The sequence below is a fragment of the Scyliorhinus torazame genome, chromosome 12 (assembly GCF_047496885.1).
Source record: "Scyliorhinus torazame isolate Kashiwa2021f chromosome 12, sScyTor2.1, whole genome shotgun sequence".
NCBI lineage: Eukaryota > Metazoa > Chordata > Chondrichthyes > Carcharhiniformes > Scyliorhinidae > Scyliorhinus > Scyliorhinus torazame.
In genome coordinates, this window is record NC_092718.1 from 191590364 (window position 1) to 191613943 (window position 23580).

General features: G+C 49.4%; 1 long non-coding RNA gene across 1 annotated transcript; it reads left to right on the top strand.

Moving 5' to 3' along the window:
• Positions 1–9734: 9734 nt before the first annotated feature.
• Positions 9735–22899, top strand: LOC140387271 (uncharacterized). The gene is made up of 2 exons (XR_011933819.1): positions 9735–10071; positions 22689–22899. It is a non-coding gene; the product is annotated as an uncharacterized lncRNA (long non-coding RNA).
• Positions 22900–23580: the final 681 nt, after the last annotated feature.

The window sequence follows — 23580 nt, forward strand, 5'->3', positions numbered from 1 at the left end:
GTCCAAATCTTCAGGTCTACGGATTGTCGGAGATGGGCCATAAGTTGGGACGTCCGAACCCGGGCAGGAATACTGACACACATACATGTAACTGCATCGGAAGTCTAAACTTTTGACGGACTGTTTTCTACTGCCCGGGACCCTTTGCAAATGTCTCCCAGCCTGACATCTGTGTCAGTTATGCGGGATTTATTTGCATACGTACTCTGGAAATGTTACACACTTTCATACCTGATTGAATTCAGTGATCAAATAGCATAACTCAACTGAGCACCACAATGAAGCCTGTTTTAATAATAAAAATAATAACAATCGCTTATTGTCACAAGCAGGCTTCAATGAAGTTACTGTGAAAAGCCCCTAGTCACCACATTCCGGCGCCTGGTCGGGGAGGCCGATACGGGAATTGAACCCGCACTGCTTGCCTTGTTCTGCATTCCATGCCAGCTGTTAGCCCACTGTGCTAAACTAATCCCTGTTTTTCCCTCCGTTACCACTCCGAGCCGACCCAACTACCCCCTGACCAGCTGACAAAATAAACCCTGCCCACCTGACTAACCCCTCCCCAACCACCTGAATACCCCCAATCACCCAACTACTCTTGACATGATTATCCCACACCTAGCTAGTCCCTTGATCGAGCAACACTTCCCCCCCCCCCCTCCCCCAAGCCCAACAACTCATTCATCCACTTAATCCACCTCACCACTTCACCCATTCATTCACTCACTGAAAGACCCGCACCTTTAAATACTTATCTGAATATGGCAGTTACTGTCGTGGGAAGAGTGTGTGTCCTCCCTTCTGTCTCTTCCTACACCTGATGATCTTCCACTGGAGAGGCTATGCTGACCCTTCCACGTATCAGCCAGGATTGGAAGAAACGGATTGCAGAAATCTTCATGGGCATTGTCAATGTGCTCAGCCTCGTCATTGACCAGAAGATTTGGGCTGTGATCTGAAAAGGTTATTTACTTACAAGCGTTTCTTGAGTCAGTTTAATTTGCATGTTCATTGGAGGAATCATAAACCTAGATTCAGTGCAAAAATGAGTGTCCTCAATGGAGACACATGCAAATTCCCAAGAAGACTTTCATAAGACAGAGATGAACACTGCAGCAGCAGATAAGAACATAAGAAATAGGGGCAGGAGTGGACCATACTGCCTCTTGGGCCTGCTCCGCCATTCAATTGGAACATGACAGATCTTCAATAGGACTATGGCTGATCTTCAACAGGATCATGGCTGATCTTCAGTAGGACCATGGCTGATCTTCAACAAGATCATGGCTGATCTTCAATAGAACCATGGCTGCTCTTCAATAGGATCATGGCTGATCAGTCAATAGAATCATGGCTGATCTTCAGTAGGATCATGGCTGATCTTCAATAGGATCATGGCTAATCTTTAACAGGACCACGGCCGCTCTTCAACAGGACCACGGCTGATCTTCAATAGGATCATGGCTGATCTTCAATAGGCTGATCTTCAACAGGACCATGGCTGATCTTTAATAAGATCATGGCTGATCTTCAATAGAATTATGGCTGATCTTCAACAGGCTCATGGCTGATCTTCAACAGGACCATGGCTAATCTTCAACAGGACCATGGCTGATCTTCAACAGGACCATGGCTGATCTTCAATAGGATCATGGCTAATCTTTAACAGGACCATGGCCGCTCTTCAACAGGACCACGGCTGATCTTCAATAGGATCATGGCTGATCCTCAATAGGCTGATCTTCAACAGGACCATGACTGATCTTCAATAAGATCATGGTTGATCTTCAATAGGATTATGGATGATCTTCAACAGGCTCATGGCTGATCTTCAACAGGACCACGGCTGATCTTCAACAGGACCATGGCTGATCTTCAACAGGACCATGGCTGATCTTCAATAGGGTCATGGCTGATCTTCAATAGGACCTTGGCTGATCTTCAAGCGGGTCATGGCTGGTCTTCAATCGGGCCATGGCTGCTCTTTAACAGGACCATGGCTGATCTTCAATAGGATCATAGCTGATCTTCAATAGTATCCTGGCTGATCTTCAACAGGACTATGGCTGAGCTTCAATAGGATCATGGCTGATTTTCAACAGGCTCATGGCATTTCTTCAATAGGATCATGGCTGATCTTCAATAGAACTAAGGCTGATCTTCAATAGAATCATGGCTGATCTTCAACAGGCTCATGGCTGATCTTCAACAGGACCACGGCTGATCTTCAACAGGACCATGGCTGATCTTCAACAGGACCATGGCTGATCTTCAATAGGATCATGGCTAATCTTTAACAGGACCACGGCCGCTCTTCAACAGGACCACGGCTGATCTTTAATAGGATCATGGCTGATCCTCAATAGGCTGATCTTCAACAGGACCATGACTGATCTTCAAGAGGTTAATGGCTGGTCTTCAATCAGGCCATGGCTGCTCTTTAACAGGACCATGGCTGATCTTCAATAGTATCATGGCTGATCTTCAACAGGACTATGGCTGAGCTTCAATAGGATCATGGCTGATTTTCAACAGGCTCATGGCATTTCTTCAATAGGATCATGGCTGATCTTCAATAGAACTAAGGCTGATCTTCAATAGAATCATGGCTGATCTTCAACAGGACCACGGCTGATCTTCAACAGGACCACGGCTGATCTTCAACAGGACCGTGGCTGATCTTCAATAGGGTCATGGATGATCTTCAATAGGACCTTGGCTGATCTTCAAGAGGGCCATGGCTGCTCTTTAACAGGACCATGGCTGATCTTCAATAGGATCATGGCTGATCTTCAACAGGCTCATGGCATTTCTTCAATAGGATCATGGCTGATCTTCAACAGGACTATGGCTGATCTTCAATAGGGTCATGGCTGATCTTCAGTAGGGTCATGGCTGAACTTCAATAGGGCCATGGCTGATCTTCAATAGGATCATGGCTGATCTTCAATAGGACCACAGCTGATCTTCAATAAGGTCATGGCTGATCTTCAACAGGATTATGGTTGAACTTCAAAAGGATCATGGCTGATCTTCAGTAGGGTCATGGCTGAACTTCAATAGGGTCATGGCTGATCTTCAATAGGATCATGGCAGATCTTCAATAGGACCACGGCTGATCTTCAAATGGATCATGGCTGATCTTCAACAGGCTCATGGCATTTCTTCAATAGGATCATGGCTGATCTTCAACAGGACTATGGCTGATCTTCAATAGGGTCATGGCTGATCTTCAGTAGGGCCATGGCTGATCTTCAATAGGATCATGGCTGATCTTCAATAGGACCACAGCTGATCTTCAATAAGGTCATGGCTGATCTTCAACAGGATTATGGCTGAACTTCAAAAGGATCATGGCTGATCTTCAGTAGGGTCATGGCTGAACATCAATAGGGTCATGGCTGATCTTCAATAGGATCATGGCAGATCTTCAATAGGACCACGGCTGATCTTCAAATGGATCATGGCTGATCTTCTGCCTTAACTCCACTCTCCTGCCTGCACCTCATACCCCTTGATTCCCTTAGAGACCAAGAATTAGCCAACCCCAGCCTTAAATATATTCAAGGATGGAGCATCCACAAACCTCTGGTGGAGAATGCACCATTCTTTGTGAGAAGAAATTTCTTCTAATTTCAGTCCAAAATTTTTAAAACCCTAAAACCATGATTCTAGATTCCCCAGCCAGTTGAAACAACCTCTCGGTGTCTATCATGTGAAGCCCCCTCAGAATCTTGTATGTTTTAATGAGATCATCTTTCATTCTTCTAAACTCCATAGAATATAGACTGATTTACCCAGCCTCTCAAAGTTTATAAGTTCATAAGATATAGGAGCAAAGTTAGGCCATTTGGCCCATGGAATCTGCTCCGCCATTTGATCGTGGTTGATCTCTTCCTGGCCTTAACTCCACATCCTGCTCGTTCTCCATAACCCTTCAATTCATTACCAATTAAAAACCTGTCTAACTCCTCCTTTCATTTATTCACTGTCCCAGCATCCACCGGGCTCTGGGGAACCGAATTCCACAGATTTACAACCCTTTGGGAGATGTCGTTTTAAATTTGCTACCTCTTACCCTAAGACTAAGAACTCTTGTTCTAGAATGCCCCACAAGAGGAAGCATCTGCTCCTCTCATCACGGACAACTCCCCTCCCCAAGGACCAACCTCGCTAACGTTTGTTGCACTGCCTACAATGCAGCAAACATTCCTTAAATATGGAGGCTAAAACTACACACAGTACTCAAGGTCCGGTCTAATCAAACCCCTTCCTTATTCTAGTACTTCAACTCACTTGCAATATAGACCAACATGCCATTTGCCTTCCCAATTGATTGCTGTACCTGCATGTGAACTTTCTGTGTGTCTTGTGCATGTGCATGCAACATCTCCAAACATCAACATTTAGCAATTTCACACCTTTCTAAAAAATCCTGCTTTTCCATCTCTACCACTAAAATAAACAACCTCACACTCCCCCTCATTATATGCCATCTGCACCTTGCTGCCCAGTCAGTTAATTTGTACATTTTTTTCGCATCCACCTCAGAGCTTATATTCCTTCCTAGCTTTGTTTTGCCAGCCAACTTTTATTCATTATTCTCAGTCCCTTTAATATAGCTTATAACTAGCTGAGGGCCCCAGCACAGATCCTTTAGTTACAGACTGCCTACTCAAAAATGTCCTGTTTATCTCTCCTAGTTGAAGTTTTGATTCATAGGGCACTGACGCCAGTACCAGGGAAAGAGAGAGCAGTTCTGTTGGCTTGGCTCCACTTAAACCGCAGTGTCCTGGCGAATCGCATAATTAGGGCTATGAATAGCATTTTAAACTAAAAGTGTGGGGGGGTGGGGGGGGGGGGGGTGCACCAGTGAGGTCGGCGGCGGGGGTTGGAAGGGGGGGCCGTAGGGAGAAGGGTGATTTAGAAATCTAAAGAGAAAAATCAAATCAAATAAAGTGTAGTGGTTTGGGTAACGACAAACATTGTGGGACAGGAAGAGGGCGGAGATTTTAATGTAAAAGTGCTGAAAATAAGGTTTAATAGTAGTGAAGATGAAAGGAAAGGGCCTTTACCTGAATGCATAAAACATTCATAAACTAGTGATACAGTAAAGATAAATGGTTTGGATCTAACCTCCATTACAAGAGAAATGGGCTGAATTTTCTTGAGATGGCAGAACCACAGGTAGAATGGAAAAGGTAGAAGAGTAACCTTGACAGTAAGGGATAACTAGAGCAGTAGTGAGAAAGGAGTGTTAGTTCAGAAGAGCAAGAGGTAGAATCAGTATAGCTGGAATAATAAGAGTCAAAATGCTGATGGAAGTAGTTTATACTATATAATGTATATATAATATGTTGTAATATACCCTGATGTCATGAGCCATTACTTTGCACATTAAGCATTTGACACCACGTTGATTGCCTTTTTGTAAATCCAAGTATACCACATCAACAGGCTCCCAATTATCTATCCTACTTAATATATCCTTGAAAGATTCTAATAAATTTGGCAAACACATTTTCTCTTCTGTAAAACCAGACTGACTGACTAATCATGCTATGATTGTCTAAGTAAGTTGAATAATAGATTCCTGCATTTTCCCAATGACTGACATCAGCCTAACTGGGCTGATTTTTGCTCTCTCCCTTCTTTCTTGAAAAGCAGTCATACATTTGCTCACCCAATTCACTGGGACCTTTGTAGAATCTAATGAATTTGGAAAATCACAAGCAGTGAATCTGCTACCTCTGAAACACTGCCGATTGAGGAGGGACCACTGTATGAAAGAAAGAATCCTTGGCTGAGTTGATGTTCAGCTAAGTTCACTGCATGTCTCATCCATCTCTTTTTGATTCTTTCCAATAATGCCCACTGTAGATGAAATGGACAGAACAAGGTCAGCACAGCACTGCTCCCAGACACTGGGAATATAAACTTGCAGATCTCCTTGACGGAATTGACACCTGCAAGCACACACCACTGGGTATGTGAATCTTGTGTAAATGCCATTTTAAAAAATAATCTTTATTATTGTCACAAGTAGTCTTACATTAATACTGTAATGAAGGGGCAGCACGGTGGCGCAGTGGGTTAGCCCTGCTGCCTCACGGCGCCGAGTTCCCAGGTTCGATCCCAGCTCTGGGTCACTGTCCATGTGGACTTTGCACATTGTGGTTTCGCCCCCACAACTCAAAAGATGCGCAGCCTAGGTGAACTGGCCATGCTAAATTGCCCCTCAATTGGAAAAAATGAATTGGGTATTCTAAATTTATTTAAAAAAACACTGCAATGAAGTTACTGCGAAAAATCCCCTAGTCGCTACATTCCGGCGCCTGTTCGGGTACAGAGAGGGAGAATTCAGAATGTCCCATTCACCTAGCAAGCACGTCTTTAGGGACTTGTGGGAGGAAACTGGAACACCTGGAGGAAACCCACGCAGACAGGGGGAGAACGTGCAGACTCCGCGCAGACAGTGACCCAAGCGTGAATCGAACCTGGGACCTTGGCGCTGTGAAGCAACAGTGCAAACCACTGTGCTACTGTGCCACCCTCAGGAAGAAGGTGGTCGTGAGGGTTAAAGTCACTCCCTGTTATCCGTGGGAGTAAGGGATTGGCATCGTTGCTCAGAAGCTGTCCATTGATGTGAATTGAGGGAAATTCAGCACACCGTGGTGTTAATGTATGGAACCCTCTGTATCTTGTCACACGCAATCTCTACAGTCGGGCTGTGGGAGTCCTTTCTGTTGAGGGTATGTTCCGTGAGATCATGCAAAGTAACATGGCCTTGCTTCTCAATGTCCATTGCTGATTGCAGCCTGGACTTCAGGAAAATTAGTGTGACTGTAAAACTGGACAACTGTAATTTTCTGTGATATTAAAGACAACCAATTTGCACCTCCTTCGCAGCAAAATGCTCCCCCTGCTGCAGAGTGGCTGATGTTGCAATGATCACCTGCGTCCAGATTAAATGTGAAAGCACTATAAAAGCTGAAGTAATGGTCACCATCAAAGCAGTGTGGGCAGATAGGCATTTCTGGAGGTCCCACTGCAGAACATTACAGGCAGAGCTGTCCTATTGCCTTTTTCATCAAGTACACTTTGTTTCTGCACATCTCCTGAGTGAGACCGTCATCTCGCATGTGTTACCTATATATTCTGGGGAGCTGGTGGGGGGATTGGGTTTAGTAAAACCATATTCTGGGGAGCTGGTAGGGGGATTGGGTTTAGTAAAACCTGCCAGTGACCATCCATCTGAAATGCTGCCTGAGCTGTGCTCCTTCACCTCCTGTGTGATAATACCCAAATGGAATGCATATTTGCTCTTCAGAAGCCCTCACCATGATTGAGAAAGGGAGGATAATGAAAATCTACTGGTGGTTTTGAGTGAGATGCCAGTTCAAATCTGTGTTAAAGTAGAGCAATGCTGAAAATACTGAGCAGGTAACAATAATAATCTTTATAATAATAATCTTTATTGTTACAAGTAGGCTTACATGAACACTACAAAGAGGTTACTGTGAAAAGCCCCTAGTCGCCACATTCTGGCGCCTGTTCGGGTACACTGAGGGAGAATTCAGAATGTCTAATTCACCCAACAACACGTCTTTCAGGACTTGTGAGAGGAAACCGGAGCACCCGGAGGAAACCCACGCAGACACAGGGGAATGTGCAGACTCCGCACAGACAGTGACCAAAGCCGGGAATCAAACCTGGGACCCTGGAGCTGTGAAACAGCAGTGCTCACCACTAGGCAGCACTTGTGGAGAGAGTTAATTTCAGGTAACTGACATTTCATCAGAACTACTCTAGGTCTCTATTGACAGAATTGTTTAAAAAAAGGTGTTTCCGAAGAGCAGCAATTATGATGAAATCCTGGATGATGACGTGATTCAGTTGTCTGAAGCAATGGTTATTATCCAAGGGCACAAAAGCCTGGCATAGGATCTGTGTGCTAGACTGGCTACAGGATGTGCAGAAGTAACACCGTGGGAAGATACAATGTTGATCAATGTAATCAATGCCTGGAGCATTTCGAAGACAAATGAATCAGAACAACTTCACTCTCGCTGACCCACCAGAATGGTACAGCATGAAAACCATCATCCCAGTTTGAACCACGTGGTAATGGGGCCAACTAATGGAATCTCATTTCAGCTTTTGTACTCAAAACCTCACTCCAGGTAACATCCATTAATCCAAAGTGATGTGCATTCTCTCTCTGCGGGATGTTTTCAAGTTTGACTTATTCCTCTTGAAATCTTCAAGACAGAACTACAAAGAAATTCCAGAGTGAAGACTGGCTGACTGGTTGCCTATTGGTCGAGGGGATTTGATATTTATAAAGTTTGAAGAAACTATCTCTGAGCCTTGGTGTTGTTTAAATCTCCCGTTCAGCTAATGCAACTCAGATAAACATGTATTTTAAAATACCAATGGAACACAAAATAAGACAGCGAGAGTGGTGCAAATGGAAATTATAATCTAATTTCTACCCATTCATAGTCAGTGGGCGGCAGATGCAGCCCATATTACTTAAGATGCAAAGTTAACAATAAGGAATGGATGGCAAGTGGTCCTGTGGTATTCACAACTTCTTTTAATGGTTTGGTTTCTTTTTGGTGCATGGTTAAATCATTGAAACTGTATTAGTAATTTATGGATTTCCTTATTGTTTTCTTATTTGTGCACAGCACCTGATTTCATATTAATTATTAAAATAATTAATGTTTAAAATAATTAATATTACTTGTAGTATAAGGGCACATATAGGGTTAACCCGGGTCAGAGTACAATATTGCCCACATAGTGATGTAAGAGAACATGTGACCTGTACACCGAGGTCAGTGTCCAGTTGGACAGAGCTTTGTGTAGAAATAAGTATGGCGACAGCTCCCAGCTTGAACCCTTTATGGTGTTTTTGTACATGGAATCTTGTAATTAATAAATACATAAAGTTAACTGACTAAAGACGGCAAAGACCTCATTCAGACCTATAGAAGGTATCCAACGCCTTATAATATTAATTATCCAATTAATGAATATGTTCCTGCTTTTTTTTTAACAAAATGAGTTTATATCCTTATAACACAATATCTGATGGATGGGTTTGTGTTTTTAAAGAAAGTATTTTTAAAAAATCATTCAAGGTGTTGCGTTATGTAATTTAGAATAACACAAGCTGCCACTTGATGCAGTTTTGAGTAAAAGATGCTCCAGACTTTGAAGTGAGTTCAATGTGTTTTATTGAACCATTAGCACAGTTCTCAATGAGTTCGACTCTGCTAATCTAAATGTAGTAACTCAGTCTAACTGACCCAGTCTTGCTCTGAGCCACGTGCTGGGGTGTGATGCTGAGGATACACCCTGTCTCACTCTGTAGATGTTGGTCTGTGGAAAGAGGCGGGGTGTGAGTGCCTCATCCCTTTTATAGGGAGATACCACCCCTGAGTGTCCTGACTGCTCATTGGTCGTATCCTATTCTATGTGTTCATTGGGGGCATGTTTGCATATCATGACACAAGGGATTTAGGCTTAAAGAGCTGGGCCAGCATTTATTGCCACATGCCCAATTACCCTTGAGAAGGTGGTGGCGAGCTACCTTTTTGAATGCTGCAGTCCATGTTCATTTAAAGGATCTCTGTAGAGAGAGTTGGCGCACGGGATATGATGGGGTTAGTTAAATGCGAGTTGTTCTAATAGTTCTCTGTTTTTAGCAGTTTGTAAGAAGGAAACCATGGGGCGATTTGACAAAGTCTGTGCGGTGGGGATGACGGTACTGTGGCAGAATAGGTTGGAACACAGGGGGGTCACAGAAGCAGCGATTGTTACGTCAGGCGAACAAGTTGCTCATTTTCTGCAGGAGGGGACGTTGCAGACGCCAAGCCTCTCTTCATGCAGCACTTACTAAAGGCGGCCAATTCATTCACGTCCCATGAGTTCATGGGAGGGAAACCCAACTTCACCGCCGGGCAGGTTTTGTGCTTGAACGACCGGTCCGCCCCGAACCGGGAGAAGAAGCTAATAAAGATCCGGGATGCCCCCCGGCTGAGGAGGCGATCATCAGCAGTGAGTGTCCGGGGGAGGGAGCCTGTGTTGGGTTCAGTGCGTTTGATGCGGTTGTTATGCGTGGCGCACACTGCAAACAAATCGGGAACGTGCCTGAATTTTCTCCCCCCAAAAAGTAGGTTTAGACGGGAGCAGAGATCCCCAAAGGCCTTGAAAGCAATCGCAAATGCCGAAGATACACACTCGAAATCTCACAATGATCACATTTCCTGAGACAGGTTTGGGATCTAAAGCAGAAGTTAGTTGGGGGAAGGGATGCTGAAATTGCCCCAACATCTCTGTTCTTGTAATTGACCATTTGATTGCAGAACCCCTTACAAATCTCCCTCTTTTTATGAATTAATTCCTCAATGGGAAATAATCCATTGATAAGACATTGGTCTGATTTTTAAAAATGCTGTTGGATGCTTTGAGGTATCCAGAATCATGAGGGGTCTGGACAGAGTAGATCGGGAGAAGACCACTACCATTGGGGAATGGATGGCAGACCAGGAGGCCACAGATGGAAGGTAACTGGCCGTAAGGTGCAACGGTGACCAGAGGAATACCTTATGCAACGTGGGGTCATGATCTGGCACACAGCGCCTAAGGTTTTGGTGGAAGCAGGTTCAATCGAGGCATTGAAGAGGGAATTGGATCTGAAAAGGAAAGATGTGGAAGGGTCCGGGGAGAATAGAATAGAATACTGTAGCGCACAATGACTTACGAGAGAGACGAATAGAGGTGAAGTCGATGAGGCTTTATTAAGCGTGACTTGTTCCCCGCAGTTCAGCAACAGACTGGAGGTGCGGGGAGAACTCCTGGTTCTTATACTCCGCCTTCAGGGCGGAGCTAGAGATCAACAGCCAACCAGGGATCTGTCAGCCAATGGCATCACGGCTTCACAGTCCCACATGACCCCTAATGCATACTACCACATTCACCCCTTGTTAAAAATGAACCCGGCGGGGTGGTACTTCGCATGGTGGTAGGGGTTTACAAGGCTGGTCCTGGGAGGAGAAAATTTTTGGCATGTCTTTTCAATGCTCTACACTTTGCCCTACATTGGGCTATGTACAGGGTTTGTGAACTATTTAAAAAATTCGTAAGAAGAAAAAAGAACATTCTCGTTAAAGTCCACAACATTCTTGTGTTACACCGATGCCACGAGTCGAGCGGGCGGTCTGATCTTCCTTGTTGATCGCCTCAGCCCCGGTGGTGGTGCAGGTGCTTGTTCCCGCGTTGTCGTCTCCGGGAGCTTTTCGGTGTCTGCTTCAGTTTCACTCCTGGTCGGACATGGGAGGAGGACCGATCCTCCCGGGAAGGGGGCGGTCGCGGGGTGCGCCGGTGGCAGGGAGGGGGTGATCGGTGTCGGGGGGGTGTGCGTGATGCCGGCGGGCGCCAGGTCTCGCAGGGAGACCGTGTCCTGTCGGCCGTCGGGGTACGCCACGTAGGCGTACTGCGGGTTCGCGTGGAGGAGATGAACCCTCTCGACCAACGGGTCCGACTTGTGCGCCCGCATGTGTTTCCGGAGCAAGATGGGTCCTGGGGCCGCCAGCCAGGTCGGCAGCGACGTTCCGGAGGAGGACTTCCGGGGGAAGACAAGGAGGCGCTCATGAGGCGTTTGGTTAGTGGTGGTACACAGCAGCGACCGGATGGAGTGGAGAGCGTCCGGGAGGACCTCCTGCCACCGTGAAACTGGGAGATCTCTGGACCGTAGGGCCAGTAGGACGGTCTTCCAGACCGCGCTGTTCTCCCTCTCTACTTGCCCGTTGCCCCGGGGGTTGTAGCTGGTCGTCCTGCTCGAGGCTATGCCCTTGCTGAGCAGGAACTGGCGCAGCTCGTCACTCATGAAGGAGGACCCCCTGTTGCTATGGATATATGCGGGGCAACCGAACAGTGTGAATATAGTGCTCAGGGCTTTAATAACTGTGGCCGCTGTCATGTCGGGGCAGGGGATGGCGAAAGGGAAACGGGAGTACTCGTCCACCACGTTCAGGAAGTGTGTGTTTCAGTCGGTGGAGGGGAGGGGCCCTTTGAAATCCAGACTGAGGCGTTCAAAGGGGCGGGAAGCCTTGATCAGGTGCGCTCTATCTGGCCTGAAAAAATGAGGTTTGCACTCAGCGCAGATGTGGCAGTTCCTGGTGACAGTACGGACCTCCTCCACGGAGTAGGGGCGGTTGCGGGACTTTATAAAATGGTAGAACCGAGTGACCCCCGGGTGGCAGAAGTCCTCGTGGAGGGTTTGGAGACGGTTTATTTGTGCGTTGGCACATGTGCCGCGGGACAGGGCATCGGACGGCTCGTTCAGCTTTCCGGGTCGGTACAAGATCTCGTAGTTGAAGGTGGAGAGCTCGATCCTCCACCTTAAGATCTTGTCATTTTTAATTTTGCCCCGCTGTGCATTATTGAACATGAAAGCTACCGACCGTTGGTCAGTGAGGAGAGTGAATCTCCTGCCGGCCAGGTAATGCCTCCAATGTCGCACAGCTTCAACTATGGCTTGGGCTTCCTTTTCCACTGAGGAGTGGCGGATTTCTGAGGCGTGGAGGGTTCGGGAGAAGAAGGCCATGGGTCTGCCCGCTTGGTTAAGGGTGGCCGCTAGAGCTACATCGGAGGCGTCGCTCTCGACCTGGAAGGGGAGGGACTCGTCGATGGCGTGCATCGTGGCCTTTGCGATATCCGCTTTGATGCGGCTGAAGGCCTGGCGAGCCTCTGTCGACAGGGGGAAGGTAGTAGTCTGTATTAGTGGGCGGGCCTTGTCTGCATACTGGGGGACCCACTGGGCGTAATATGAAAAAAAACCCAGGCATCGTTTCAGGGCTTTGGAGCAGTGGGGAAGGGGAAATTCCACAAGGGGGCGCATGCGTTCGGGGTCGGGGCCTATTATCCCATTGCGCACTACGTATCCCAGGATGGCCAGCCGGTTTGTGCTAAACACGCACTTGTCCTCGTTGTATGTGAGGTTCAAGGCGTTTGCGGTCTGGAGGAATTTTTGGAGGTTGGCGTCGTGGTCCTGCTGATCGTGGCCGCAGATGGTTACGTTGTCGAGATATGGGAACGTGGCCTGTAACCCGTGTTGATCAACCATTCGGTCCATCTCCCGTTGGAAGACCGAGACCCCGTTTGTGACGCCAAATGGGACCCTTAGGAAGTGGTATAGTCGCCCATCTTCCTCGAAGGCTGTGTACTTGCGGTCACTTGGGCGGATGGGGAGTTGGTGATAGGCGGACTTGAGGTCCACGGTGGAGAAGACCTTATATTGGTCAATCCGATTTACCATGTCGGATATGCGGGGGAGAGGGTAAGCATTTAGCTATGTGTACCTGTTGATGGTCTGGCTATAGTCTATGACCATCCTTTGCTTCTCCCCGGTCTTTACTACTACCACCTGTGCTCTCCAGGGACTATTGCTGGCCTGGATTATGCCTTCCTTCAGCAACCGCTGGACTTCGGACCGGATAAATGTCCGGTCCTGGGCGCTGTACCGTCTGCTCCTAGTGGCGACGGGTTTGCAATCCGGGGTGAGGTTTGCAAACAAGGATGGCGGTTCAACTTTGAGGGTTGCGAGGCCGCAGATAGTGAGTGGGGGTATTGGGCCGCCAAATTGAAACGTTAGGCTCTGCAGGTTGCACTGGAAATCTAATCCCAGTAATGTGGGCGCGCAGAGTTGGGGGAGGACGTAGAGCCTGTAGTTTTTAAACTCCCTCCCTTGCACCGTTAGGGTCACTATGCAGAACCCTTTGATCTCTACGGAGTGGGATCCTGCAGCTAGGGAAATCTTTTGCGTACTGGGACGGATGGTCAAAAAACAGCGTCTTACCGTGTCGGGGTGGATGAAGCTTTCGGTGCTCCCGGAGTCGATCAGGCATGGTGTCTCGTGTCCGTTGATCAGCACCGTTGTTGTTGTCGTCTGGAGCGTCCGGGGCCGTGCTTGATCCAGCGTCACCGAGGCCAGATGTGGTTGTAGTGTCTCAGCGTCTTCTTCGGACCCCGTGGAGCCGTCGATGCTGGGGTCCATTGTTGTCATCCAAGATGGCGGCATCCATGAATCGCACGCGGCCGGGGATGGACAAAATGGCCGCCCCCACGGATCGCACATGGTCGGGGGTGGACAAAATGGCCACCCCCATGCATCGCACATGGCTGGGGGGTCACAAGATGGCGGCGCCCATCCTCCCCTCGTGGTGACCGGGAACCAAAATGGCGGCACCCGCGGGTCGCACATGGGGCGCTGGGGGGGTTGGGGAGCGTTTGGGATGCGCTGGACTCTTTCTTCTCCGGGGACAGCGGCGACCCCCCGGGACCGGCACACAGCCGCGAAATGGCCCTTTTTCCCGCAGCTCTTGTAAGTTGCCGCGCGGGCCGGGCAGCGCTGCCGGGGGTGTTTCGCCTGCCCGCAGAAATAGCAGCGGGCCCCCCCGGGATGGTCTGGCGTCTTAACCGCGCAAGCCTGTGAGGGAGGGGGGGGAAGGGGGTTTGTCGCGACGGGGGTCCACGGAGCCCAAGGGGCTGCCGCGCGGTCGGGGCCGTAGGCGCGGGCGTTTTGCGAGGCCACATCTAGGGAAGCTGCAATGACCTGTGCCTCTGAGAGTCCTAGCGACTCTTTTTCTAAAAGTCTTTGGCGGATTTGGGGAGAGTTCATACCTGCCACAAACGCATCGCAAATTAACATGTCCGTGTGTTCCGTCGCGTTTACCGGCGGGCAGCCGCAGCCCCGTCCCAAAATTAGCAGCGCGGCGTAGAACTCTTCTAGCGATTCTCCGGGGCTTTGCCGTCTCGTTGCGAGTTGGTAGCGTGCGTAGACCTGGTTCACTGGACAAACGTAGACGCTCTTTAGTGCTGCGAGCGCCGTCGAGAAATCCTCTGCGTCTTCTATGAGAGGGTAAATTTCCGGGCTTACCCTTGAGTGCAGGACCTGTAGTTTCTGGTCTTCTGTGATCCAGCCGGGGGCCGTTCGGAGGTAGCCTTCGAAACAAGTCTGCCAGTGTTTAAAAACTGCTGCCGCGTTCACTGCGTGGGGGCTGATCCTCAGGCATTCCGGGGCGATCCTGAGATCCATAGTCCTTTAAGCACGCTTAATAAATTGTAGCGCACAATGACTTACGAGAGAGACGAATAGAGGTGAAGTCGATGAGGCTTTATTAAGCGTGACTTGTTCCCCGCAGTTCAGCAACAGACTGGAGCTGCGGGGAGAACTCCTGGTTCTTATACTCCGCCTTCAGGGCGGAGCTAGAGATCAACAGCCAAGCAGGACCCGGGATCTGTCAGCCAATGGCATCACGGCTTCACAGTCCCACATGACCCCTAATGCATACTACCACAAATACCTACAGTGCAGAAGGAGGCCATTCGGCCCATCGAGTCTGCACCGACTCTTGGAAAGTCCACCACATCCATGTCCCGACCCTATCCCTGTAACCCAACCTTTTGGACACTAAAGGGCAATTTAGCTTGATAACAATCCACCTAACCTGCCCATTTTTGGACTGTGGGAGGAAATCGGAGCACCGCCAGGAAACCCACACAGACACGGGGAGAATGTGCAAACACCACACAGACAGGCACCCAAGGCCGGAATTAAACCCGGGACCCTGGTGCTATGAGGCAGCAATGCAAACCACTGTGCCACCCAAGAAGGCGAGGCAAGGACACGGAGTTGCTTCTTGAGGGAGCCGCAGCAGACACGTTGGGCCAAAAGGCCTCAAGTGCTGTATAACCGTTCTGTGATTCAGTTGCAATCTGAAGTAATGATCCCTAAGAGCTCCAACTGTCGCTTTGTGTGCTGGTGATAATATTGAGGAATAATTCTCATAGTTGTTGCTGATCTTTGATCCTCAGATTATAGAATCAAGGTTCTAAAGTCTCAATTTACACAGACAACCTATGAATTTAAATCCTAATTTGTATTCAGTGAAAATTAAAGAATGCATCCATTCGTATATTAGGAGGGGCAGCTTCTATTATTAAACTATATTCAATTTGTTTTTCCTCAATATTCATAAAAGGCTTTTTTTTAAAAGATGAATTCCAGCACAACAGACTCCTCAGTGAGAAGAAGTCAGTTTTTTGATTTCTTCAAACTCATTCAAATTCATGGAATAAATTATTTGCCTTAAACACTTAATATATTCAACATTAACACTAGTAATGTCAAAGAACATAGAAGAGTACAGCACAGAACAGCCCTTCGGCCCTCGATGTTGTGCCGAGGTTTGTCCGAAACCAAGATCAATCTATCCCACTCCCTGTCATTCTGGTGTGCTCCATGTGACTATCCAATAACCGCTTGAAAGTTCCTAAAGTGCCTGACTCCACTATCACTGCAGGCAGTCCATTCCACACTCTAACCACTCTCTGAGTAAAGAACCTACCTCGGACATCCCTCCTATATCTCCCACCCCGAACCTTATAGTTATGCCCCCTTGTAACAGCTACATCCACCCGAGGAAATAGTCTGAACGTCCACTCTATCCCCCTCATCATCTTATAAACCTCTATTAAGTTGCCTCTCATCCTCCTTCGTTCCAATGAGAAAAGCCCTAGTTCCCTCAACCTTTCCTCATAAGACCTACCCTCTAATCCAGGCAGCATCCTGGTAAATCTCCTTTGTATCCTTTCCAATGCTTCCATATCCTTCCTATAATGAGGTGACCAGAACTGCACACAATACTCCAAATGTGGTCTCACCAGGATCCTGTACAGTTGCAGCATAACCCTACGGCTCTTAAACTCAAGCCCCCTGTTAATAAACGCTAACACCCTATAGGCCTTCTTCACGGCTCTATCCACTTGAGTGGCAACCTTCAGAGATCTGTGGACATGAACCCCAAGATCTTTCTGTTCCTCCACATTCCTCAGAACCCTGCCGTTGACCCTGTAATCCGCATTCAAATTTGTCCCACCAAAATGAATCAACTCGCACTTATCAGGGTTAAACTCCACCTGCCATTTTTCGGCCCAGCTCTACATCCTATCAATGTCTCTTTGCAGCCGACAACAGCCCTCCACCTCTTCCACTACTCCACCAATCTTGGTGTCATCAGCAAATCTACTGACCCACCCTTCAGCCTCCTCCTCCAAGTCATTGATAAAAATCACAAATAGCAGAGGACCCAGCACTGATCCCTGTAGTACACCGCTGGTAACTGGTCTCCAGTCTGAACATATTCCATCCACCACCACCCTCTGTCTTCTATGTGACAGCCAGTTACTTATCCAATTGGCCAAATTTCCCTCTATCCCACACCTCCTTTTTTCATCAGTCGACCATGGGGAACCTTATCAAACGCCTTACTGAAATCCATGTATACGACATCAACTGCTCTACCTTCATCTACACACTTAGTTACCTCCTCAAAAAATTCAATCAAATTTGTGAGGCAAGACTTACCCATCACGAATCCGTGTTGACTATCCTGGATTAAGCTGCATCTTTCCAAATGGTCATTAATCCTATCCCTCAGAACCCTTTCCATTAACTTACCGACAACCGAAGTAAGACTAACCGGCTTATAATTACCAGGATCATTCCTGTTCCCTTTCTTGAACAGAGGAACAACATTCGCGACTCTCCAGACCTCTGGCACTATCCCCGTGGACAGTGAGGACCCAAAGATCAAAGCCAAAGGCTCTGCAATCTCATCTTTTGCCTCCCAAAGAATCCGAGCATATATCCCATCTGGCCCAGGGGACTTGTCGACCCTCAGGTTTTTCAAAATTGCTAATACATCTTCCCTCAGAACATCTACCTCCTCCAGCCTACCCGCCTGTATCACACGCTCAAAAACATAGCCCCTCTCCTTGGTGAACACTGAAGAAAAGTATTCATTCAACGCCTCTCCTACCTCTTCTGACTCCATGCACAAATTCCCACTACTGTCCTTGACCGGCCCTAACCTCACCCTGGTCATTCTTTTACTTCTCACATAAGAGTAAAAAGCCTTGGGGTTTTCCTTGATCCGACCACCAAGGACTTCTCATGCCCCCTCCTAGCTCTCCTAAGCCATTTTTTCAGCTCATTCCTTGCTAACATGTAACCCTCAAGCGACCCTACTGAACCTTGTTCTCTCATCCTTACATATTCTTCCTTTTTCCTCTTGACAAGACATTCAACCTCTTTTGTGAACCATGGATCCCTCACACGGCCATTTACTCCCTGCCTGACAGGGACATACCTATGAAGGACACGCAGTATTTGTTCCTTGAACAAGCTCCCCTTTCCTGAGTTGGGCGCAAGGGAACCGGGCCTGAAAAGGAAGCTGTGCCAGAGGAGGCGGGGCCGGGCGAGTGGAAAGGGCGTTCTTTTTCCCGCGCTAAGGGCTGAAGGGGGCAGGGCCAGAGCTGGGAAGTGCGGGATTTTTCCAGTGCTGGGAGTGGAAGGGGGAGGGGAAGAGCCTGCTGGTGGGCAGTGGGGGGGAGGGGAAGTTTCACACTGGGAGAGGCCGAGGGAGTGGCCGGGGTCAGCAGGAGTCGGCTGACTTACGGGAGTGCAATGGGGGGAGCAATGCAGCTAGGGGGGGATCTAGCTGGGGGGGGGAGGGGGGGGGACCGGGTTGCTGCTGGAATGGCCAAGGGGAGCTGGAGTCGGTAGAGGAGGTTGCGGCGGGGGTCTGCCGCTGTGGGGAACGGGCTGTGCGGGGGGTGCGGGCACGTGGCTGGCCTAGGAGTGGATATTGCTAGTCAGCGGGGGAGGGGGTGGGTAGCCCCCTGATCCGGCTGATAACCTGGAATGTAAGGGGACTGAACGGGCCGGTCAAACGGGCCCGGGTGTTCGCGCACCTGTTGGGGCTGACGTCAGATGTGGCCATGCTTCAGGAGACGCACCTGAGGGTGGCGGATCAGGTAAGGTTGAGAAAGGGGTGGGTAGGCCAGGTGTTTCATTTGGGGTTGGATGCAAAAAATCAGGGGGTGTCGATCTTGGTGGGGAAGAGGCGTCGAGCCTCGTGGCAGACAATGGCGGTAGGTATGTGATGGTAAGTGGCAAGCTGCAGGGGGAGCGGGTGGTATTGATCAATGTATACGCCCCGAATTCGGACGATGCGGGCTTCATGCGGCGTATGTTGGGCCGGATTCCGGACCTGGAGACAGTGGGCCTGATAATGGGTGGGGATTTCAATACGGTGCTGGACCCGGCACTAGATCGCTCCAGGTCTAGGACGGGTAGGAGACCGGCAGCGGCCAAGTTGCTGAGGGGGTTCATGGACCAGATGGGAGGGGTTGACCCATGGAGGTTTGCGAGGCCAGGGGCCAGGGAATTCTCATTCTTCTCCCATGTCCAGAAGGCCTATTCCCGGATTGACTTCTTTGTTATGAGTAGGGCGCTGATTCCGAGAGTGGAAGATACTGAGTACTCGGCGATAGCCATTTCCGATCATGCTCTGCATTGGGTAGATCTCGAGCTGGGGGAGGAGAGGGACCAGCGCCCGCTGTGGTGCTTAGAGGTGGGGTTGCTGGCGGACGAGGAGGTGAGCGGGCGGGTCCGAGGGTGCATAGAGAGGTATCTGGAGGCTAATGACAATGGGGAGGTCCAAGTGGGGGTGGTCTGGGAGGCGCTGAAGGCGGTGGTCAGGGGAGAGCTGATCTCCATTAGGGCCCACAAGGAGAGGAGGGAGAAGAGTGAGAGGGAGAGGCTGGTGGGGGAGATGGTGAGGGTGGACAGGAGGTGCTCGGAGGTCCCGGAGGATGGATTGCTTAGGGAGCGGTGCAGCCTCCAGGCCGAATTCGATCTGTTGGCCACCAGGAAGGCGGAAGCGCACTGGAGGAAGGCGTAGGGGGCGGTATGTGAATATGGAGAAAAGGCGAGCCGGATGCGGGCGCACCAGCTTCGGAAGCGAGAGGCAGCTAGGGAGATCGGGGGAGTTACGGATGTGGGAGGGAGCATGGTGCGAAGTGGGCTGGGATCAATGGGGTTTTCAGGGACTTCTACGAGGAACTGTATCGGTCCGAGCCCCCACTGGAGGAGGGAGGGATGTGTCGCTTTCTGGATCGGTTGAGATTCCCGAGGGTGGAAGAGGGGCAGGTGACGGGGCTGGGGGCGTTGGTTGGGTTGGAGGAGTTGGTCAAAGGGATAGGAAGCATACAGCCGGGGTGAGATGTGTTCCTGGTCGAATTTTATAAGAAGTATGCGGACCTGCTGGGCACTCTGTTGGTAAGGACCTTTAACGAGGCAAGGGAAGGAGGGGCTTTGCCCCCGACGATGTCTTGGGCGCTGATCTCCTTGCTCCTGAAGCGGGACAAGGATCCCCTACAATGTGGGTCATACAGGCCGATCCCACTCCTAAATGTAGATGCAAAGTTGTTGGCGAAGATTTTAGCCACGAGGATAGAGGACTGTGTGCCGCAGGTCATTCATGAGGATCAGACGGAGTTCGTGAAAGGGAGACAGCTGAATACGAATGTACGGAGGCTCTTGAATGTTATAATGATGCCGGCGGTGGAAGGGGAGGCGGAGATAGTGGCGGCGATGGATGCGGAGAAGGCCTTTGATAGGGTAGAGTGGGGGTACCTGTGGGAGATGCAGAAAAGGTTCGGGTTTGGGGAGGGGTTTGTCAGGTGGGTTAGGTTGCTGTATGAGGCCCCGGTGGCGAGGGTGGCCACGAACAGAAGGAGGTCAGAGTATTTTCGGTTACACATGGGGACGAGGTAGGGGTGTCCCCTGTCCGCCCTGCTCTTTGCGCTGGCGATTGAGCCCCTGGCCATGGCATTGAGGGAGTCGAGGAATTGGAGGGGGCTGGTGCAGGGTGGGGAGGAACATCGGGTGTTGCTCTATGCGGATGACTTGCTGCTATATGTAGCGGACCCAGTGGGGCGAATGCCGGAGATGATGAGGATTCTCAGAGAGTTTGGGGATTTCTCCGGGTATAAGCTCAATATGAGGAAGACCGAGTTGTTTGTTGTTCACCCAAGGGACCAGGAGAGAGGGATTGGTGAGCTCCCACTAAAAAGGGCGGAGAGGGGTTTCAGGTACCTGGGGGTCCAGGTGGCTAGGAGTTGGGGGGCCCTGCATAAGTTTAACTTCACGAGACTGGTGGAGCAGATGGAGGTGGACTTTAAGATGTGGGACGTGCTGCCACTCTCCCTGGCGGGTAGGGTGCAGTCAGTTAAAATGACGGTGCCTATCGTAGGGGGGCGGGTTGGCGCTGCCTAACCTCTGTGGGTATTATTGGGCCACCAACATGGCGATGGTGCGTAAGTGGGTGATGGAGGGGGAGGGGGCGGCATGGAAGGGGCTGGAGATGGCGTCCTGTGTGGGCACGAGCCTGGAGGCGCTGGTGACGGCGCCGCTGCCGCTTCCTCCAACGAGGTACACCACGAGCCCGGTGGTGGCGGCTACCCTCAAAATTTGGGGGCAATGAAGACGTCACAGAGTGGAGGTGGGGGCCTCGGTGTGGTCCCCGATACGGGGGAACCACCCGTTTGTCCCGGGGAGGATGGACGGAGGGTTCCTGAGCTGACACAGGGCAGGTATTAGAAGGATGGGGGGCCTGTTTGTGGACGGGAAGTTCGCGAGCCTGGGTGAGCTGGAGGAGACGTTCGGGCTCCCCCCGGGGAACACCTTCAGATATATGCAGTTAAGGGCGTTGTTCGACGACAGGTGGTGGAGTTCCCTCTGTTGCCACCACGCAGGGTCCAGGACAGGGTGCTGTTGGGGGTGTGGGTTGGAGAGGGAAGGGTCTCGGCAATGTATCAGGTGAAGCAGGAGGAGGAGGAGGCCTCGGTGGAGGAGCTAAAGGGTAAGTGGGAGGAAGAGTTGGGTGAGGAGATTGATGAGGGGATGTGGGTGGATGCCCTGGGGAGGGTGAACTCTTCCTTCTCTTGCGCGAGGCTCAGCCTCATACAATTTAAGGTGCTGCATAGGGCTCACATGACCGGGGCAAGGATAAGCCGGTTCTTTGGGTGCGAGGACAGGTGTGTTAGGTGCGCAGGGAGCCCAGCAAACCACACCCACATGTTCTGGGCGTGCCCAGCGCTGGAGGACATTTGGAAGGGTGTAGCGAGGACGGTTCGAGGGTGGTAGGACCAGGGTCAAACCGGGCTGGGGGCTCGCAATATTTGGGGTTGCAGAGGAGCCGGGAGTACAGGAGGCGAAAGAGGCCGGTTTCTGGCCTTTGCATCCCTGGTAGCCTGACGAAGGATTCTTCTTCAGTGAAAGGATGCGAGGCCCCCAAGCGTGGAATCCTGGATCAGCGATTTTATTAAATTGGAGAAGGTGAAATTTGCCTTAAGGGGATTAGTGCAAGGGTTCTTCAGGCGGTGGCATCCGTTCCTAGACTTCCTGGCAGAGCGTTAGAAGATGGTCAGCAGCAATGCCGGGGGGGGGGGGGGTTCGTTTTTCTTGAGTGGGCATGTATATTTGCTTTTGTGTTGATGTTGGCTGTTAATTTATTATTTATGTATATGGGGGGGGGGGGGGGGGGTTCTTTTCTTACTGTATTTTGTTGTTGATATTTTGTGAAAATTTGAATAAAAATTATTTTTTTTAAAAAAGAACAAGCTCCATTTTTCATTTGTGCCTTTCCCTGACAGTTTCTGTTCCCATCTTATGTAAAGTTTGAATGTTGAATTTAACAGAAAAAAGTCGATATGTATAACCTATTTGCTACCGCACGTCTAAAACCAGACCCTCTTATTTTCAGATTCCAATTTACGAAACAATCCCAGAACAGCCTTTGGAGGAAACAAGCAGCCCAGTTAGGCAACTCAAGTGACGGAGCCTACTTATTCACTTTCACAACGCAGCTGAAGAAATGAATAGATTAGAGAAAGTGTGACATGACTGTGTCAAATTTTAAGCTCAGATGAATTTCTAATAGCAGATTATGTATTAAAATATGATTTTATAAAAGATTCTTACTATAGTTCTCTGAGATATCATCATGAAGAACACCTGGCTATTGGTAAAACTGGACAGATTTGTAAAACCCAGTTCCCAAAACAAATAGTAAAAATCCCAGAAATGTCTGAAACTTTGTGCAATAGAAGTGGAATTTGACAGAAAAGTTGAGAGAATCCTGTGGCCTGGAGACTACATGCGGCCCATCTGGGTACAGCCCACACACAGGGTTGCTACATCCTGCTGATTTCCATCGGTGTAGTATTATTTTCCCTCCCGGTAGGACAATTGGAATCAATTCAGAGAGACAAAATTATTCTGCATTTGGAGAGGCAGAGATTAATCAAGAACAGTCAGTATGGGTTTGTTATGGGGAGGTCATGTCTGACCAACTTGATTGAATTTTCGGAAGAGATGGCCAGGAGTGTAGATGAGGGCGATGCTTGTAACCTATTTGGACTTCAACAAGGCTTTTGATAAGGTCCCACATGGAAGCTGATAGTGAAGATCAGAACCCATGGGATCCAAAGAAATTTGGCAAATTGAATCCAGAATTGGCTGAGTGGCAGGAAGCAGAGGGTGATGGTTGAGGGGTGTTTTCCTGACTGGAGTGTTTTCCTGAGTGGTGTCCCTCAGGGATCAAAGTTGGGGCCCTTGATGTTTGTGGTTTAAATAAATGATTTAGACATGAATGT